At 55.4% G+C, this 15,891-nt stretch overlaps 1 protein-coding gene across 7 annotated transcripts in view; it reads left to right on the forward strand.

Moving 5' to 3' along the window:
* Positions 1–15,891, forward strand: part of RBFOX3 (RNA binding fox-1 homolog 3) — a 189,503-nt gene that overhangs the window by 90,843 nt on the left and 82,769 nt on the right. Inside the window, exon 1 of one of the 7 annotated variants that reach the window (XM_054170634.1) lies at positions 6,997–7,217. The exons of the other annotated variants lie outside the window; for them this stretch is intronic. The gene's annotated coding sequence lies outside the window, so the exon portion shown is untranslated. Of the gene's footprint in view, positions 1–6,996; positions 7,218–15,891 lie in introns of those variants that run through there. 7 annotated transcript variants of the gene reach the window in all.

A 15,891-nucleotide genomic window follows, 5' to 3' on the forward strand; every position in this document is an offset into this window, starting at 1 on the left:
ACTTGGTAAAGGAAAGCTTGAAGATGAGCAATGGAGAAACATCTGACAGGGGAGCCCTCGAGGCGCTTTTGTTCCAGCGAGTGGGAGTGTGAGATCCGCTCAGACATGAAAGGCTGTGTGGCTCTGTCCCCAAAGTCACGGTGAGGAGGAGGAGGAGGAGGACAGGGGGTGTGCAGCTGCATGGGGAGGTCATCCCGGGAACGACTGGCACCGGGATCCCCTCTCCCTCCCTCCCCTCTGAGCAAGTAAATTAGGTCACACTTGAAAGTCAGTTTCTTGGCTGTGGATTTAATTTAGCTTTTCCAGGCTAGTTATCATATAATAAATTCCAGGAGATTTATAGAAAACATGCCCAGGGAGGCTTAGCCAGTGTGTAACAAGATTTGTGCCTATTTCCCGCTGTCGAGCAGCTCCAGCGAGTGCGGTGCTGCTGGCAGGCACATGCAGGGCTGGCAACCAGCACCGGGCAGCCCTGGCAGTGGAAAGCTGTCACCCCACACCTCTCTGGGGTGCAGGAGCATCCTGAACACTGCCGTCCTCTACACCAGCTCCCTGGCAGCAGCTGCTGCTGTAAGTGACTAAGAAGTGGGTGCCTGCCCCGTGGCCTTTCATCACTTGTCTTCTCACATCAGCTCAACCTGAGCAGTATCAAGTGGGAGCCCATCCCAGAGGCATCCAGTGGTGAGCTGGCAGTGCTGGTGGCAGTGTGAGAGCTGGGCACCTGTGGAATTGGTGCTGGAGAGGAGTGATGAAGGGTTTGGGAGGCCACTGGGTGCCTTTCTACTTGAAAGGGAAAAGCGTGCAGGGACGTCCCTACTGGGGAGAACCTTGTATCCTCCCTGCCCTCTTCCCAGGGTGCAGCTGGCCATGAGACAGAGCTGGAACCTGCAGCTCTTTGCTCTGCCTGCTGCTGGAGGTGGATTTCCCACTAGTCTGGGAAAGGCCAAGAAGGGAAAAGCGCTTGGGTCTGGAGTGATTTGTGAGACTTGAAGCACACCAACAGCTGAGCTCCAGCTCAGCACAGAGGGCACTGCCAGCCGTGCTCCCCGCTCCGTCTCTCGCTGCTAACGCCGCCCAATTAGTGTCTTATTAGTCACTCCGCATGTTAAAGCATTAAGAACAATTAAGGGTGAGAAGAGTTTCCAGATGTAGCAGCAAGTACTGGAGCTGGGAACTGGCAGCTCTGTTGGCTGTTCCCATATGGAAAGGATCTTGCACATGGCAGGGCTCACTGTGGGACGGTAGGGGCCAGCCTGCAGATGCTGGGGCCCACATAAGGTCCCCAGGGCCACCCAGGTGTGGACAGATGCTGGGTGATCTTGCTGTGGGGCAGCCCTGGGGGCAATGCCCACTTGTGCCGTTGGTGCCAAGGCCAGGGGCCTTGCTGAGGTGGAGTAGAGCCATGGGGATTCACCCATGGGGGTGAATGTGAGAAATAGCCACTGGAATGTGGGAAATAGCTGCTGGGATGTGTGAAATAACCGCTAGCATATGGGAAATAGCTGCTGGGAAATAGCTGCTGAGATGCAGGAAGTAGCCACTGGGATATAGGAAATAGTTGCTGGGATGGGGGAAATAGCCACTGGGATGCTCACTGCTGGGGGGTACAGCCTGGTACGCCTCTGAGTGCCACTTGAGCACCTTGGCCATAGTCCATCCTTACTGAGTTTGCAAATGAGCTCCAATCAAATATTTATTTATTGGCTGGGCTGGGTGTGAGTCAGAGTCCCTCTGCTCGGCACCCAGCCGTGGCTGGCAGCCCCGCGCCGCGTGGCGCCTTTCCTGGCGAGAGAATGGGGCTGGGGAAGTGCCTGGCTGCGAGCAGCTCCCAAAGTGCATCTGGGACACAGCATGTGGGGGACAACCGCCTCGATAAAGATAGCACCCGTGCTGTGACACTGTGAAGTGCAGGAGAAGCAGCACAAGCACAGACGAATGTGATTTCAGAGCACCAAGTGAATTCAGCTTCCCATAAATAGCCCCTGGATGGCGCTGGAGGGAGGGGGGTCTGGAGCAGGTAGTTCCTAGGGGCTTGTCATGGTGCTCCTGCGGCTGGTTGCCCCGGGTGAGGTAGATCACACTCTTGCCACTGCCGCGTGTCATTGTATCCCATCCCGTTGCATTGTGGAGGGGCACCAGCAGAGGTCTGAGGAGGCAGCAGCGGCCTCTGCCTGGCACAGTTGATGGGACATGTGGTTGAGCAGGGCTGGCTGGGCACCGTGCCCATGCTGCTTGCTGGGCACAGTCGTCTTCATTTGCCCGCTGCCCGGGCAGCCACCCACAGCCAGCTCTTTGGCTTGGGTGTGTTTTATCTTGGCAGTGCTGGCACGTTTGCCTGCCCAGGATGGGTGTATTTATAGCTGTGGCCTCCCCATGCTCCTCAGCACCAAATCCCTTGCCCTACAGCCAGGTACCTTGGGACGTTTTTCCTATCTGCTCCTGGAAGTTTTGGGTCCCCTTGTGATGTGGAAGGGCCTTGCTCCAGCCCCAGCTGGGTGCTGTTTGGCCGGGGGTGCTCTGCTGGTGCAAGGGGTCTCCCTGGGCAGGGATGTTGCAGTCTCTCCATCGCCACAGCTGAGGCCAAGTAGGCACTGCGGGATGCTGATGGGAAAGACAGTGGCCTTGGGTGTGTTGGAATAATTTCTCTCCTGCTCTCTCCAGGGCAAGGAGAGGTTCTTGGACAGATGGTGTTTTTGAGTGACCTTGTAGCTCTGAGCGATTCCCTTGGATGCTGAGTAATGGTGGGAGCTGCGGGAAGCAAGCAGCGGTGCTGCAACCTGCTTGCACCGGTGGGAGTTTGTCAGGGATCCAGGGCTGGGGAGGGATGTGGGGTGATCCAGGGGGATGGAGCCAAAGCCTGGCAACCATGACGCCAATGGCTGCAAGGAAATTAAATGTGCACCACGATCCCCCGCTCCCCTCGGCCGTGGGAAGAGCACAACATTTCTGGTGGAGGTTCTTCTGACACCCTCTGACAGCTCCTCCATCCAGTGCCCCTCTCTCCTTCACCTAGGCAACGAGATTGCTCCTCCTTGCTCCTCTTGCTTGTCATTGAGAGGAGCTGAGCTTTCTCCAAGAGCCAAGGCAGCGTGGCTGGGCCAGGCGTGGTGGGGAAGCCCCTGTGGTGGGTGCTGTGGGAAGGTGCTGCTGCCTGTGTTGAGCCTCCTGGGAACAGGATGTGTGGTGGCACAGGGAGAGGGAGGTTGGGGTCATGCCTACAAGGGCTGAGCTACTTAGTAAGTGTTGCTTGGGTGCTGAGACCAAAGGACAGGGATGCACAGTGCTGTGCACCCCCAGCACTGAGGAAGGTCTGCAGCAGCAAGGTGAGCCCCCCACTCTGTTCTGCTCTGCTCCATTCTTCTCTGTCTTGGCCTCAAGCCAGCAGACCAGGGTGGAGCATGAGGTGGGATGTCCCCCTGTGAGAAATGGAGCTTTCGGTCCCCCAGGAGCACACTGCAGGGTTCACTGTCCTCCTGTCTCCAGTGTGATGAGCAGCTGATTGGATGCAAGACACAGTAGTGGGCTCAACTCACCTGCCCCCATTGCTGGGGATATTCATTTGCTCATCCTGGTCCCTCTTGCTGGAAGTCAGGCTCCAACCTGACCCCCAAAGCTGGCAGGAACAATGTCCAAAGGACCCTGTGTCCTGCATGGGATGAGGGTGCAGCAGGCAGAAAAGCTTTTACTATAGGCATTTTGTCTCACATCTATGATCTGGGACCTCAGTCCTGAGGGAAAAGTCCTAAGTGTGGGTAAAACAGCACGTGAAGGGTTGACTTGCCATGAAAGCCAACAGCACCCTGGCTTGCATCAGAAATAGTGTGGGCAAAAGGAAAAGGGAAGGGATCATCTCTTTGTACTGGCCACAAGAGTGGCCATCCCCCCCAGTACTGGGTTCAGTTTTGGGCCACTCACTACAGGGACATTGAGGTGCTGGTGTCCAAAGAAGGGCAATGAAGCACAAGTCTTGTGAGGAGTAAGTGAGGGAACTGTGATTGTTTATCCTGGAGAAAGGGAGCTCAGGGGAGGCCTTTTCACTCTCTACAGCTTCTTGAAAGGAGGTTAGAGACAGGTGGGGGTTGGTTTCTTCTCCCAAGTAGCAAGCAGTAAGACAAGAGAAAATGGCCTCAGGTTGTGCCGTGGGAGGTTTTGGGTGGACAGTAGGAACAAAATCTCCCCCCAAAGGGTTTTCAAGGCCTGGAAGAGACTGCCCAGAGCAGAGGTAAAGTTCCCATCTCTGGAGGGAATGACAAGCTCTGTAGATGTGCTGAGGAGCATGGTGAGCTGGCAGTGCTGGGTTAAGAGCTGGACTTGATGATCTTAAAGGCCTCTCCCAGTCCAAAAGATGCTGATTCTGAGAGCTGCTCCTGGGTGTGCCTCAGCATACTCCTTCAACACTCTTGCAGCTACCTACATGAAGTTTGCATCACTAAGAAGTGTCCTAAATTGAGGAAGGAACAAGGAGATCTTGGCACCAGCCCGGAGCATCATTTGCATCCAGGCACAGCTCTGTGCTGTGAGGGAGGTGGGGTGGGGGCCCCAGCAGTGCTGCAGGGTGAGGACTGGGGCTACATCCTGCTGTCAGAGCATCTCTGGGACCACTGTGGAGGGAGCTCTTGTGTCTGAGGCTGCCATCCCAGATTTGTGCCTCTGCTTTTTCAGAACCATTTCCCGATGGTGCCTGGTGCCCCCTTGCCTCCCAGGGATGATGCTCCAAGTGCTGTCCCATCTTGGTCACTTTCACAGAGCCTGGAGGCTGCCAGGGCTTTGGGCAAGGGCCCTGGGCTGAGGTCCCTTGGGGTGGACATAAGCCATCAAAAGGAGGCTGGCTGTGGTGATACTGGTGTGGGCTTCTAGACCTTTCCCTGGAGCATAATCTGATAAACCATGCTGGGACTGTTTCTACTTTTGTGCTCTCTGGGGATGGAGAATGTCTCATGTTCTACTAGAACTGGATCACAAGGACCATCCAGGGCTGAGCAATTCCCAGTTGGACTCAAGTGGTCTGCTCTGGTGTCCTGTAGAGTGAAACACTGCTGTGCTCTGGCCAGGGGCTGTGTGGGAGTAGGCAGCTCCTACCAGGCAGCTTCTCTGAGCTGGGATATGGACATACTGTGGAGCAGTGGATGTGCAAGGGTCTCACAGCTTGGGGTGTGGGGCCCAAAGCTGCTCTGGAGTCACCAGAGGGAGCACTTTTCTGGGGGAAAAGTATTCCTGCTGTAGGTCTGATGTGCCTGGGTAGGGTGGGAGCATCATGCAGAGGAGTGCCCATACCCTGCAGCGTCTGCAGAAGGGATTGGTGCTGTCCTTCCAGGATGCCCTGTGTGGGTGACAGTGGTGGTGGATGCTGTCAGAGGACTCTTAGACTGGATACCAGGAAGAAATTCTTAACAGTGAGGGTGGTGAGACAGTGGAACAGGCTGCCCAGGGAAGCTGTGGATGTGCCCTCCACAGGGCATTCGCAAAGGCAGGCTGGTTGGGGCCTCAAGCAACCTGGTCTAGGGGGAGATGCCCCTGCCCCTGGCAGGGGGTTTGGAACTCGATGATCTTCAAGGTCCCTTTCAACCCAAACCATTCTGCGATTCTATGACTCAGCCTGGCGCTGGGGTAGGGTGGGAGGAAGGGACAGGTCGAGGGTGCTGCCAGGGAAGGCCTGGGCAGTGCTGGTGCTCTGCTGTGGTACATCGCCCGCAGCCGCCAGTGCCAGGCTTCCTTGCAGCATCTGAGCAGCTCTGGTTACTTAACATGCAGCAAGTGTTGCGCTCGGAGAAATTTAGACGTAATTTTTTTTGTGTGTGTGTGCTTGCATGTAAATGTGGGTAGGTGCTGTCCTGATTGATGGCAATTAGCATTTTCTAACGGTAACAGATGTTCAGATTGCCAGGAGGCTGGTACCTAACGCCCACGCTGCCATCTGTTCCACTGGGCACTGCCTGGGGAAGCGGTACCAGCGCCGCAGACCTGTGAGTCCTTGTGGGGTGTATTTAATGGTATTGTGCAAGGGGCTGGGCTTGAGGAGGGGGGGGCAGTTGTTGGTGGTGGTTTGGGTGGTTTTTTTTTCTTTTTGTTTCATTGGCTTGTTTTTCTGGGGCAAAATAATAACAATAAAGATGTTTTCAGGTTTATAAATAGTGCTCTCTCTTTATTATGGGATGGAGACTTTTCCATCTGATCAGCAGCCGCGGTGCGAGGGAAGCGATCTGGAGAGCGCATGGAGCTGGGGATGCCTGGCCCGTGGTTTGTCATGGCTGTGGTGGGAAGGGGTAATGGCACTGATGTCAGGGGAGTGGCTGTGGGTGAGCCCACCGCCCTCCACCTGCTCCCCACAGCAAGCAGTCACCACTCTGCAGGGGAAAGGGCTGCTCAGCTGTGGCCATTGCTTGGCAGCTCTGCAAATGGAAATGGTGAAACATCCCAGTTTAAAGGCGTGGTTTAGGAGAAGGCCCAGTCCCCACTCTCCAGGCAGTCCCAGGTACAGCCCCTTCCCTCACCTGATCAAGCATCCAGATGCTGCCTGTCCCTCCCTGTGCACAGAAACCTCCCAGTTTCCTTCCCACCTGCCTTTATTTGCAGCCCTTTTACACCCATTTATTCTTGTGCCAACACTGTCCTTGTACTCAAGCAGCAAATTTCCTTCCCCAGTGCCTACTCCTGCTTATTTATAGAGAAGAAGCCTTGGCTGGGCTTGGATGAGCTCCTCCATCCTGCTGTCTTTCTGTCTGCTCCCTGGAGTAGCTCTCCATCCTCTTTTCGCTGCCCCTCCATCCCAGCTCCTCTCACGCAGGGTCATCCAGCAGCACGGATCCAGCCCTGGCAGAGCCTTGTGTGGCGGCGTGGCTGCTGCTGGCTTTCTCCTGGAAATCTCTTTGCCAGGCAGCCTAGAAACACACTTGCTTTTTTTCACAGATGCTGGAGCTGGTGACTCATAGTCAGCTTGTAACTGAGTAATATACCTAGATGTTTCTGTGTGTGTTTCTCCAGGTTAGAGCAGAGGTTCTCGTGCAGTCCCTATCCTCAGCAGTTTGAACTTTGTGCTGTGCAGTCGCTCTGGTCTCAAGGTCTGCCAGCCCCTCCCTGGGCTGAACCTTCACCTCCTGCCCAGCACATGCCTCCCCTGGCCCCTGCCAGCCTGTCTTGCCAGGGTGCTGCTGGCCCACCCACTCCTGGTCCTCTTGTCTGAAGGACAATACCAACCTGTTCTGGCGTAGCTGCCTTTGGTAAGGCAATGTTCCATCTTACCTGTCTGTGATGTATTTCCACATTGTTTTTCATTTGGCTTCTGTTCTGCATGTCAGAGAAGTTTGGGGGGGGGTCTGAGGGGTCTCTCTCTGCCCTAGATCTGTGCTGTGGCCCATTGCAACTTGACATGTCTGTGGCTGGGTTCTGGGTTGGGCCAGTTCTGGTGGGTTTCTGGGATGGATATTGCCTCCTTCCTCTCATTTGAACTCGTCGGACGTTGAACTCATTTGACTGTTGGACTTGATGATCTTCGAGGTCTTTTCCAACCTTAATGATTCTATTCTATGTTTTGGGATTTGCTCCTCTGTTCCCCTGCTCTGCTAAGGCAGCCTGCAGATGAGAGTGTGTTCATCACACTCCTCCTGAAAGCCAAAGCTAATTGCTCAAGCAGTTTTCAGGCAACACCTAGGTTAGTTTTATCTCTGCTCATCCATGCTGTGTAGCAGCCTTGCCTTTTTCCTGTATTATCGTTTTATTTACATAACTAATGAACCTTTCACTGCTATGCCACAGCTTCTCATTCAGCCCCTGGCAGTCCCAGCTCTGCCCCGTGCTGCTGCTGCCTCCCCCCAGCTGCTCGCAGGCTGCCTTTGCTCTCTGCTCAGGTCCTGCTGGCTGTGTTATTTATCTGCTCAGTTCTGGGTCGGCTCTCTCAGAGCTTCCTTCCTCTTGCAGGGGACTTTATTTACTCCTCCTGCATTAAATAAAGCTCTGCTGGCCTTACAGCTGAAGGCTGTGGCCTCTGAGCTCTTCTTGTCTGTACTCTTGGAGCCAGCCCTAGCACTGAGATATATTTTTGTTTGCTGTTGTGTTCTTCAGACTGACTCAACATGTGGCCACCTGAGCCGAGGTTGTTTTCTGCTGACATTGCTCCTGATCCATGGCTGTGCCAGGCCCTTTGCACGGCAGGAGGGTTTGTGAATGCCTCACACCTTGCCTGGGGCTGCCCGAGTGGTGCTGACACTGCTCTTTATTGTGAGCCACAAACTGCCACAAAGGCATGAAAAGATTCCTGCTGCAAGTTGTGCACCCTTCAGGGGAGAAGCTAAAAGACAAATGGGTGAAGAATGCTGAGAGACTCTGAGATGGGATTTGCAAAATCTGAGCTTTTTTTCCTTGGATTGTGCCCAATGACCATGTCATCCCCAGGGGATCTGACAGGCAGGTGCTCTGCTGTCTGGGTGTGCCAGGGCAGCGTGGGGGCATCCAGAAGGTGATGCTGGGCTCTGGGGAGCTGGCAAGGCTCGGGTGCTGGATGCCATAGCCAGGCAGAGGTGCTGGTCACTGGTGCATGTGGGGCACAGCATCACCCCACCCTGGCTCTTATTCCTTCCCTGCTCACCAGCACGTGACCTTCCCCACCCGTTCCTTTGGGATTTGTCTTTCCAGGGAGAGCTCCTCTGTCTGTAGCATGTCCCAGCAGTTCCTGTGCCCCTGGCCACCATCCTGCTCCCCTGCTCTGGCTGTTTGCTGTGATGCTGTAATTTGGACAATATTCCCTGGGAGAGGAGCTAGCTGCTGCCTGCCCCTGGCTGCAGGAGGGAGCTGGGGAGCCCTTGAGAGTCCTCACTTGTGTCCCTGACCATGCTGGGCTGGACTGGCTGCTCCATTCCCTGACACCCATCAGGTCACAGACTGGTGGGGACTGGAAGGGACCATCTAGTCCAACTCCCCTGCTAGAGCAGGCTGCCCAGGATCACATCCAGGCAAGTTTGGAATCTCTCCAGAGAAGACTCTGCAATGTCCCAGCAGCCAAGGCAGACCAGTGGTGGGTGATGCTTTCACCTTGGTCTAGTGGGGCCAGAAGGGATCTGCCACTGTAACCAAAGGAGCTGTGAGCGCTAAACTTGTGCACAGGACATCGAGAGAAGTTCTCCTCCCTCTCTACTCTGCCCTGGTGAGCCCACATCTGGAATATTGTGTCCAGTTCTGGGGCCCTCAGTTCAGGAAGGACAGGGAACTGCTTGAGAGAGTCCAGTGCAGAGCCACAAAAATGATGAAGGGAGTGGAACATCTTCCTTACCAAGAGAGCCTGAGGGAGCTGAGGGCTCTTCAGCTTGGAGAAGAGGAGACTAAGGGGTGCCCTCATTCATGTTTATAAATATGTAAAGGGTGAGTGCCAAGAGGATGGAGCCAGGCTCTGCTCAGTGATGCCCAAGGGCACTGGGTGGAAGATGAGGCATAGGAAGTTCCACAGAAACAGGAGGAAGAATTATTTCACTGTGAGGGTGACACAACACTGGAACAGGCTGCCCAGGGGCGTTGTGGAGTCCCCCTCTCTGGAGATATTCGAGACCTGCCTGGATGAGTTCCTGTGTGACCTGGTACAGGTGATCCTGCTCTGGCAGGGAGGTTGGACTGGATGATCTCTCGAGGTCCCTTCCAGCCCCTAACATTCTGTGATTCTGTGACCACACCTGGACACCAGCAGCTGACCCACAGCGTCCCCATGGTGCCACCACGGAGAGGAGCCCCAATCCCGCCCTCACCTGCGTCCCCTGGCTGCCCCACGCAGGGCTGGGGCCGTGTAGCACTGTGACTGGCACAAAGTTGTTTCCATGACACATGATTAGCTCTTCCCTGGGCATCATTAACATTTCTCTAAAAAGAGCTTGGCGTTCTGCCAGCTGCTTTGTAAGCTGTTCGGAGGAGAGGAAATCAGCTCTGTCTCCTTGGCAAACTGGGCCAGGGGATGGAAGTTTTCCGACACAGCTTGGCATCCAGGGCAGGAACCTGCTCAGCAGCAGGAGCCAGCGTTCCCCAGGCCCTGCCCTGGGTTTCCCATCACCCGGCTGTGCCGCTCGGCCGCCAGCAGCAAGAGGGGTGGTGATTAAATGACAAAAGGTGAATTATATAGAGAGTGTTTTCCTCCTCTCTGGAGAGCTCCCACGCTTTCTCTGAGGTTTGATTCTGAGGCATTTCTGGATTTTTTTTTCCCCTTTTCTTTTTTTTCCCCCTTTCTTTCCCTCCTCCCCTTCCCAATTTTCCTTTTAAAAACATGAGTCAGTTGTAGTGTGCAGCAAGGGGAATACTGGGAGCTGGGGCTGGCTGCTGTGGAGCCCTGCTGGAGTAAATCCCATTCTTGGTACTCAGCTGCTCCAGCTCAGGGAGGCTTTGCTGGGACTGCAGGCAAACCAGCTTCTCCAGTTCATGTCTGGAGTTTCTGACTGCTGTGCCCAGCTGGGAAGAGCCTCTGCAGCACAAATGGAATCCCTCAGCCCTGCTGAGCCCCAGCACCCCCCTCCTGGGCACTCCCCCCTGGCAGACACAAGTCTTGTTAGTCTGCATGCTCCCCTAGCCATACAGCTGATGATTGGCACACTCTCTTTGTGGCTTTTTTCCCACACCTATCCCCAATGCTCATGGCAGCAGGAGCAAAGTGAGCTGCACCCAGGGAAAGGTGACCCCCAGTACTGATTACTTTTTAAACTTTGCCAGAGCTGGACCCTGGCCCAGCTGTTTCCCCCTCAGAGCAGAACTGTTGGCAGGGAAGGAGAGGCTGAAAGCAGTCAAATAATTTATCAGGTGATGGATTGACTCAGGGCCAGGCTGGAGAAGGTTTATCAGCTGCCATCTCCAGGAGCTTCTCTGGCTGCAGCAGCCTGGCAAGGGGCTGGGACTGGTGAGGGCTGCTCCAGCACACCCCTGGGAGTGGGGCTGCACCCTAGGACCCTGTGGTTCCTGTGGTTGCACCTGGCAGCTTGACAAAATTTGGAGCTCTGGTGCAAGTCCAGAGCTGTGGGGTTTGACTTGCTTTCTTTTCCTCTGTTATCATTAGGTCTGGGACCTGGCATCATCCCTGAGCTGCCATGTGGCACTGCCAGGGTTTGGGATCAGCCGGTGAAAGGCTCTAGGGCAGCTGGACCAGGCAGGGTGAGGCTCATCTGCTGCTCTGGTGCAGCACTGGGAAATCTGCAGGCACTTCTCTTCCCTTTGAATGAGATGTTGGCTCTGGCCAGAGACAGGCATGGTGTGTGGAAGACTGCGGGGCACATGAGCCACTGCTTTGGGCAGAGGAGCTGGCAGGCAGCAGGCAGCTTTAGGACAAGCTAAAGCCTCACCCTGGCATGAGCAAGCTCAGCCCTCACTGCAGAGCTGGTCCCAGGGCACCCGGTGCTGCACAGGGAACGTGGTCTGGGATTGGGGCAAGGAGCTCTGAGTGCGGGCAGGCTGCTCCCCTGCTGCCTTTTTTTATTATTGTTATTATTTTTAATTGGAAAACAAGTTGGCTTCGCTGTCTGCCATTCCCCCTTCACTTGTTTCCCAGATTCACCTGGGAGAACTTCCCCGGGTGTTCACATCGGTGTCACCAGCCCGACAGCTTGCGCTGCTCTAATAAAATGGCTTCGTAGCAGAGGGTTTGATCTATTTTTAAAGCGAGCTCAGCGCTCTCTCCTCCCGCCCTCCCCCCAGCAGGCTCAGCTCAGCCCCAAGGCTCTTGGGAGCGCGGCAGGGGCGTGGGGCAGCTCGGAAGCCCCAAGCCTTTCGTTCCCTGCGCTGCGCCGCTGGCCGTGCCCGCGGCCGGGGGCTGGCCGTGCCTGACCCAAGCTCTCTGCGGCCTGGAGCTGGTCTGGCGTGACAGCAGCAGGGAGCAGGAGAGGGCTCCCTTTGCTGCTTTCTCAGAGAGAGGAGCTTTCCGCCTGCTTTTCATCCCTCGGAGCGGTGGATGTGCTGTAGAAATTAACATATGGAAACTTAGCTCCGCTTGGAAGTTTGGTATTTTCTCCCCGTTTGATGCCCTGTTATTAAAACTCAATTTTCTACGAATAATGTCCTTTAAATAGAATTCGTCTTCCAGCGATGACTCATATCAAAGCAGCAGCTCCTCGCAGGAGAAGGCAGGCACCAGGGCAGGTCTGGCACTCGCAAGCCTCGGGAATCCCCAGATTAGCTCCCGGTGCTTTGCCGTGCTCGGGGGAAGCTGCCCTTGTTGCCTCTCCTGCCCGTCCCACTTCCTCTGCCTGTGCCAGCTGTCAGTGATGCCCAGAGGCTTGGTTCAGGGATTGGAGTCTCCAGCACGGTCCCTGCAGGCCTCCCAGTCCCTGCTTGTGTGATGTGCTCCTGGAGTGGGATGTTGGAGTGAAGCTGGAGTGAAGCGAGGAAGCGATGGATCACCAGGCTGGCTATGTCCAGCCTCAAGTGGTGGCTGGGGAGATGTGGCAGCAGGACATGGGGCAGGCTAAAATTTGGCTTTTTCCCTTGCACCAGCTCTGTGTCAGTTCTGCTGGTGCTGGCTCTTTCCTGTGTGGATCTGCATGGCTGTGTTGTCTGTGTGGATGTTTTGTGGGCTGATGTGGCTCCTGTCTGTCCAGGAGGTGTGGGAATGGGCTGCTGAACTGCACTGAAAGGGACAGTAGTTGCTGAGCCAACATGTGCCTATCTGCAGCTTGCAAGTGCTGTGGGAAGCTTCTGGTCAGCTGCCTGGGCAGGCAGGGTCTTGGGCCAGGCTCTTCTGCATGAGACAGGGACATGGTTTGCATGTTGCTGCAGTTTGTCATTGAGTGCCAAACATTTGGCTGGGGAAAGGATCTTTGCCCTCTTGGTTAGGCTGATGAAGCTTCATTTCCCAAAGGGAAGGAACAGCACTGGGCTGCTGCCTGGCTGGAGTAGGCAGGAGATGGCAGGCTGGTGCTGCAGTTAACTGGGAAGGTTGTGGGTGGAAGGAGTAGGTGGCAAGGTGCTCGAGGGCACAACTCAGCCCCTGGGCAGAGTGTGGGCAAGGGGAGCAGGAGGTCAGGCACTCTGCCAGCTGGCACCGAGCCATATGGCAGTGCTTAGGACTGGGGCAGCAGGTGGAGTGGCTGGGCAAGAGGTGTCAGGGACAAAAACAGGTATGGGAATTGTGTCAGGGAGGCATTTTTTAGATGCTTGCTGGAGTAGAGAAGTGGTATTCCAGCAGGCAGGGAGGCAGGATGAATGGGGCTGGGGTTGAAGGGCTCCTGTCCAAAGCTGGCTTTCACCCATACTACAGCAAAACTGCATGAGATAATTTCCCCCTGGGGAGGAAGAGGAGGGCACAATTGAATCTTCCAACACTGGCAGTGTCAGGCTGGGGCAGCTCCAAGTGGTCCTTAACTCCTGCAGGAATGAGTTTTCTCCCACCTCCTGCCCCCCTCCCTGGGAAGCTGCTTGCTCCAGTTCAAAGTTACCTGCCAGGATTATTATTCTTTCTGGTCTGGCATCTGTTAAGGTGACAGCAGCCAGGGAAAGGAAAGGTATTGGAACAAATTTCTCATAAAAAGTAGCTAAGTTGATGAAACCATTACGGTGCCTGCATGCTGCACTCAATCATGGTGACGTGCCAGGGAAGAGGTGCACGGCGCTGCCACACGCCGGAGCTTTCCTGCAGCAGAGTGGGGCCAGCCCAGCCTTCCCATGGCTTCTGTCCCTGCATGGGCACACGTGCCCCTGAACTCTCCCCCCTGCCCATTCTGCAGCCAGGGCTTCTCCACCTCTCCCATTTCTCTTCACTGGCATTTAATGAGGGTCCTGGCAGCAGGTTCAGCTGCCATGGTGTAGCAGGGCACCTATCTCTGGCACAGTGACAGCATGGGGACAACATCTGGCAGCTGACACCGCTGTGGCAGTGCCTGCTCTGGGTCCTGCAGGGTCAGTGTGAATCCCTGGAGCCATCCATCAGAGATGGGCAGAGGAGAACTGGGCAGGCTTGGGCAGTCCTGCGGGAGCAGGGTCTGCGCTGAGTTCTTGCCCCAGGGCTGTGCTGTGGGCTGGAGTGGGCTGGAGCAGAGGCAACCAGGAAGGAGAAAACAGGGCCCAGTGCTGGAATTCCAGAGTGTTACATGCTTTTATTAAAAATCAATGATGCACTTGAGTGCTTCCACTTTGTCTCCCTGACAGCGAGGCCTCTGCATCAGCCGGGACACAGGATCCAGCACCACTCACGGCTCTTGTTATCACCCTCTCCTCTCTGCTGCTCACCTGCCCTGAAAGCCAACCAGCTCATCTCCAGCCCCATCAGCACCAAGATTTACAGCTGGTCTCTGCCTGTTGCTTGTCTCATCCTTCTCTTCTTTTTATTCCCATGATCGATTGTGCCCTGCTCCTGCTGCACAGCCACTGGGACAGCGTCAGCTGACCTCCTGCCCCATTCCCCCCCCGCAGGAGGTGTGCCGTGGTGTTAAAGTACCAGGGCAGGGTCTCGTTCCCCACCCACCCACCAGCCTGAGCCTTCCCCAGCTCCACTGGGGTTTAAGATGGCAGTGACCCACAGAAGTCTGCTGCCCACAGAAGCCCGAGGCTCTCCAAGCCCTCTGCCATCCTTCCTAGCAGCAGTTACTGATGTCATTGGCTTTTTGTATTCTGGGAGGAGCAGGGCTGCTGCATGTGAGCTGTGTGACCTGTGCTGCTGGAATGTGCTACACCCCTCCTCCATAGCCCTCTCTTGGGACCCCTGGAAATAAACCCAGCTTCTGGGGGGATGCAGGGAGGGCTGAAGCTGGCACAGTGAGGCAGGAGAGGCTTTCTACCACCAAGGTCACAGCCAGGACATATCTTCTGTGCACAGTGTTGGTTCTTAGACATGGCATCTGCCACGCAAAATTCGGTGAGAATCAATTTGCTGGCCCTGGCCCAGGTCCCAGTGGTTTGTCTGTGTCCAGCTAGGTCCCCCTGGGGCTTTACATTCTGCAAATGCCTTTTCCTGTAGAGGTGCTGCTCTGGGGACCGTAAAGAGCTGAGAGGGCTCCAGAAATGGCAGCTTATCTGTAGACCAGGTCTCAGAAATGTTTTTAATCCTTTTTCCACCCCCACAGCCTGCTTCATGCTAGGCTTGAAGTGGTCACCCATGTTAGGTGCTCCCTCCTGGTCTGGCTATGGAGCTGGTGGAGGAGGCACCAGGATGTGAAAGGAAAACCCTTTTTCCTGAAGGCGCTGAGCTATTCCTTACTCTGACCTAGATGTCAGTTTAATGCTCCAGCAAGTCCCAAGATTCTCATATGAAGTTGCCCAGGGGAAGATGATATTTCAGGAACACAGAAGCTTCTCAGCAGTGGTAAAGTGCATGAGCTTTCCCTGGCAGGAGCCTTGCAGAGCCTCCGTATGCTAACGACCACCGTGCCAGCCATGGAGCTGTGCCCCCCTCTCCTCAGGGGTGCAGTCACAGTGCCCGGGCACAGGAGTGTCAGCCATGCCCTGGCACACAATGGCAGTGCCAGGCAGAGCCGTGGTGCTCCTGGGACTGGGAGCTGGAACGTGACCATGAGCTGCTCGTGACGCCCTGTGCTCTGCAGCTGCTGTCAGTGCTGCCTGCCTGGTGCTTGCCCATCTTGCTCAGAGCAGCTCCCTCACAGGGATGCAGAGCAGAGGCTGTGAGCAGGCTGTGAAGAGGAATGTGGTGTAAGTGGGGGACAGACATTTAGTGTTCTGGGTAAATCCACATTTGCACACTTGTCCATTGCTGTGGCAGCCAGGTCCCATCTCCTGCATGTGAGCCAGCACTGAAACATGGGGAATGCTGCTCACCTCTGCCTCTCTGCTCTCCTCTTCCCATCAAATGTTTAATTGTTTTAATGAAGTGCACTGTGTTCCCCCAGGCACCCCCAGCCTAAGCCTGGCTCACACACGTGCTCTGAAGTATCTTAGCACGTGCCCAAGTACTGAGGAAGTCTGACAGGGTGAGGAGCAGTGGGGAAA

Source organism: Dryobates pubescens, chromosome 20, assembly GCF_014839835.1.
Source record: "Dryobates pubescens isolate bDryPub1 chromosome 20, bDryPub1.pri, whole genome shotgun sequence".
Taxonomy (NCBI): Eukaryota; Metazoa; Chordata; class Aves; order Piciformes; family Picidae; genus Dryobates; species Dryobates pubescens.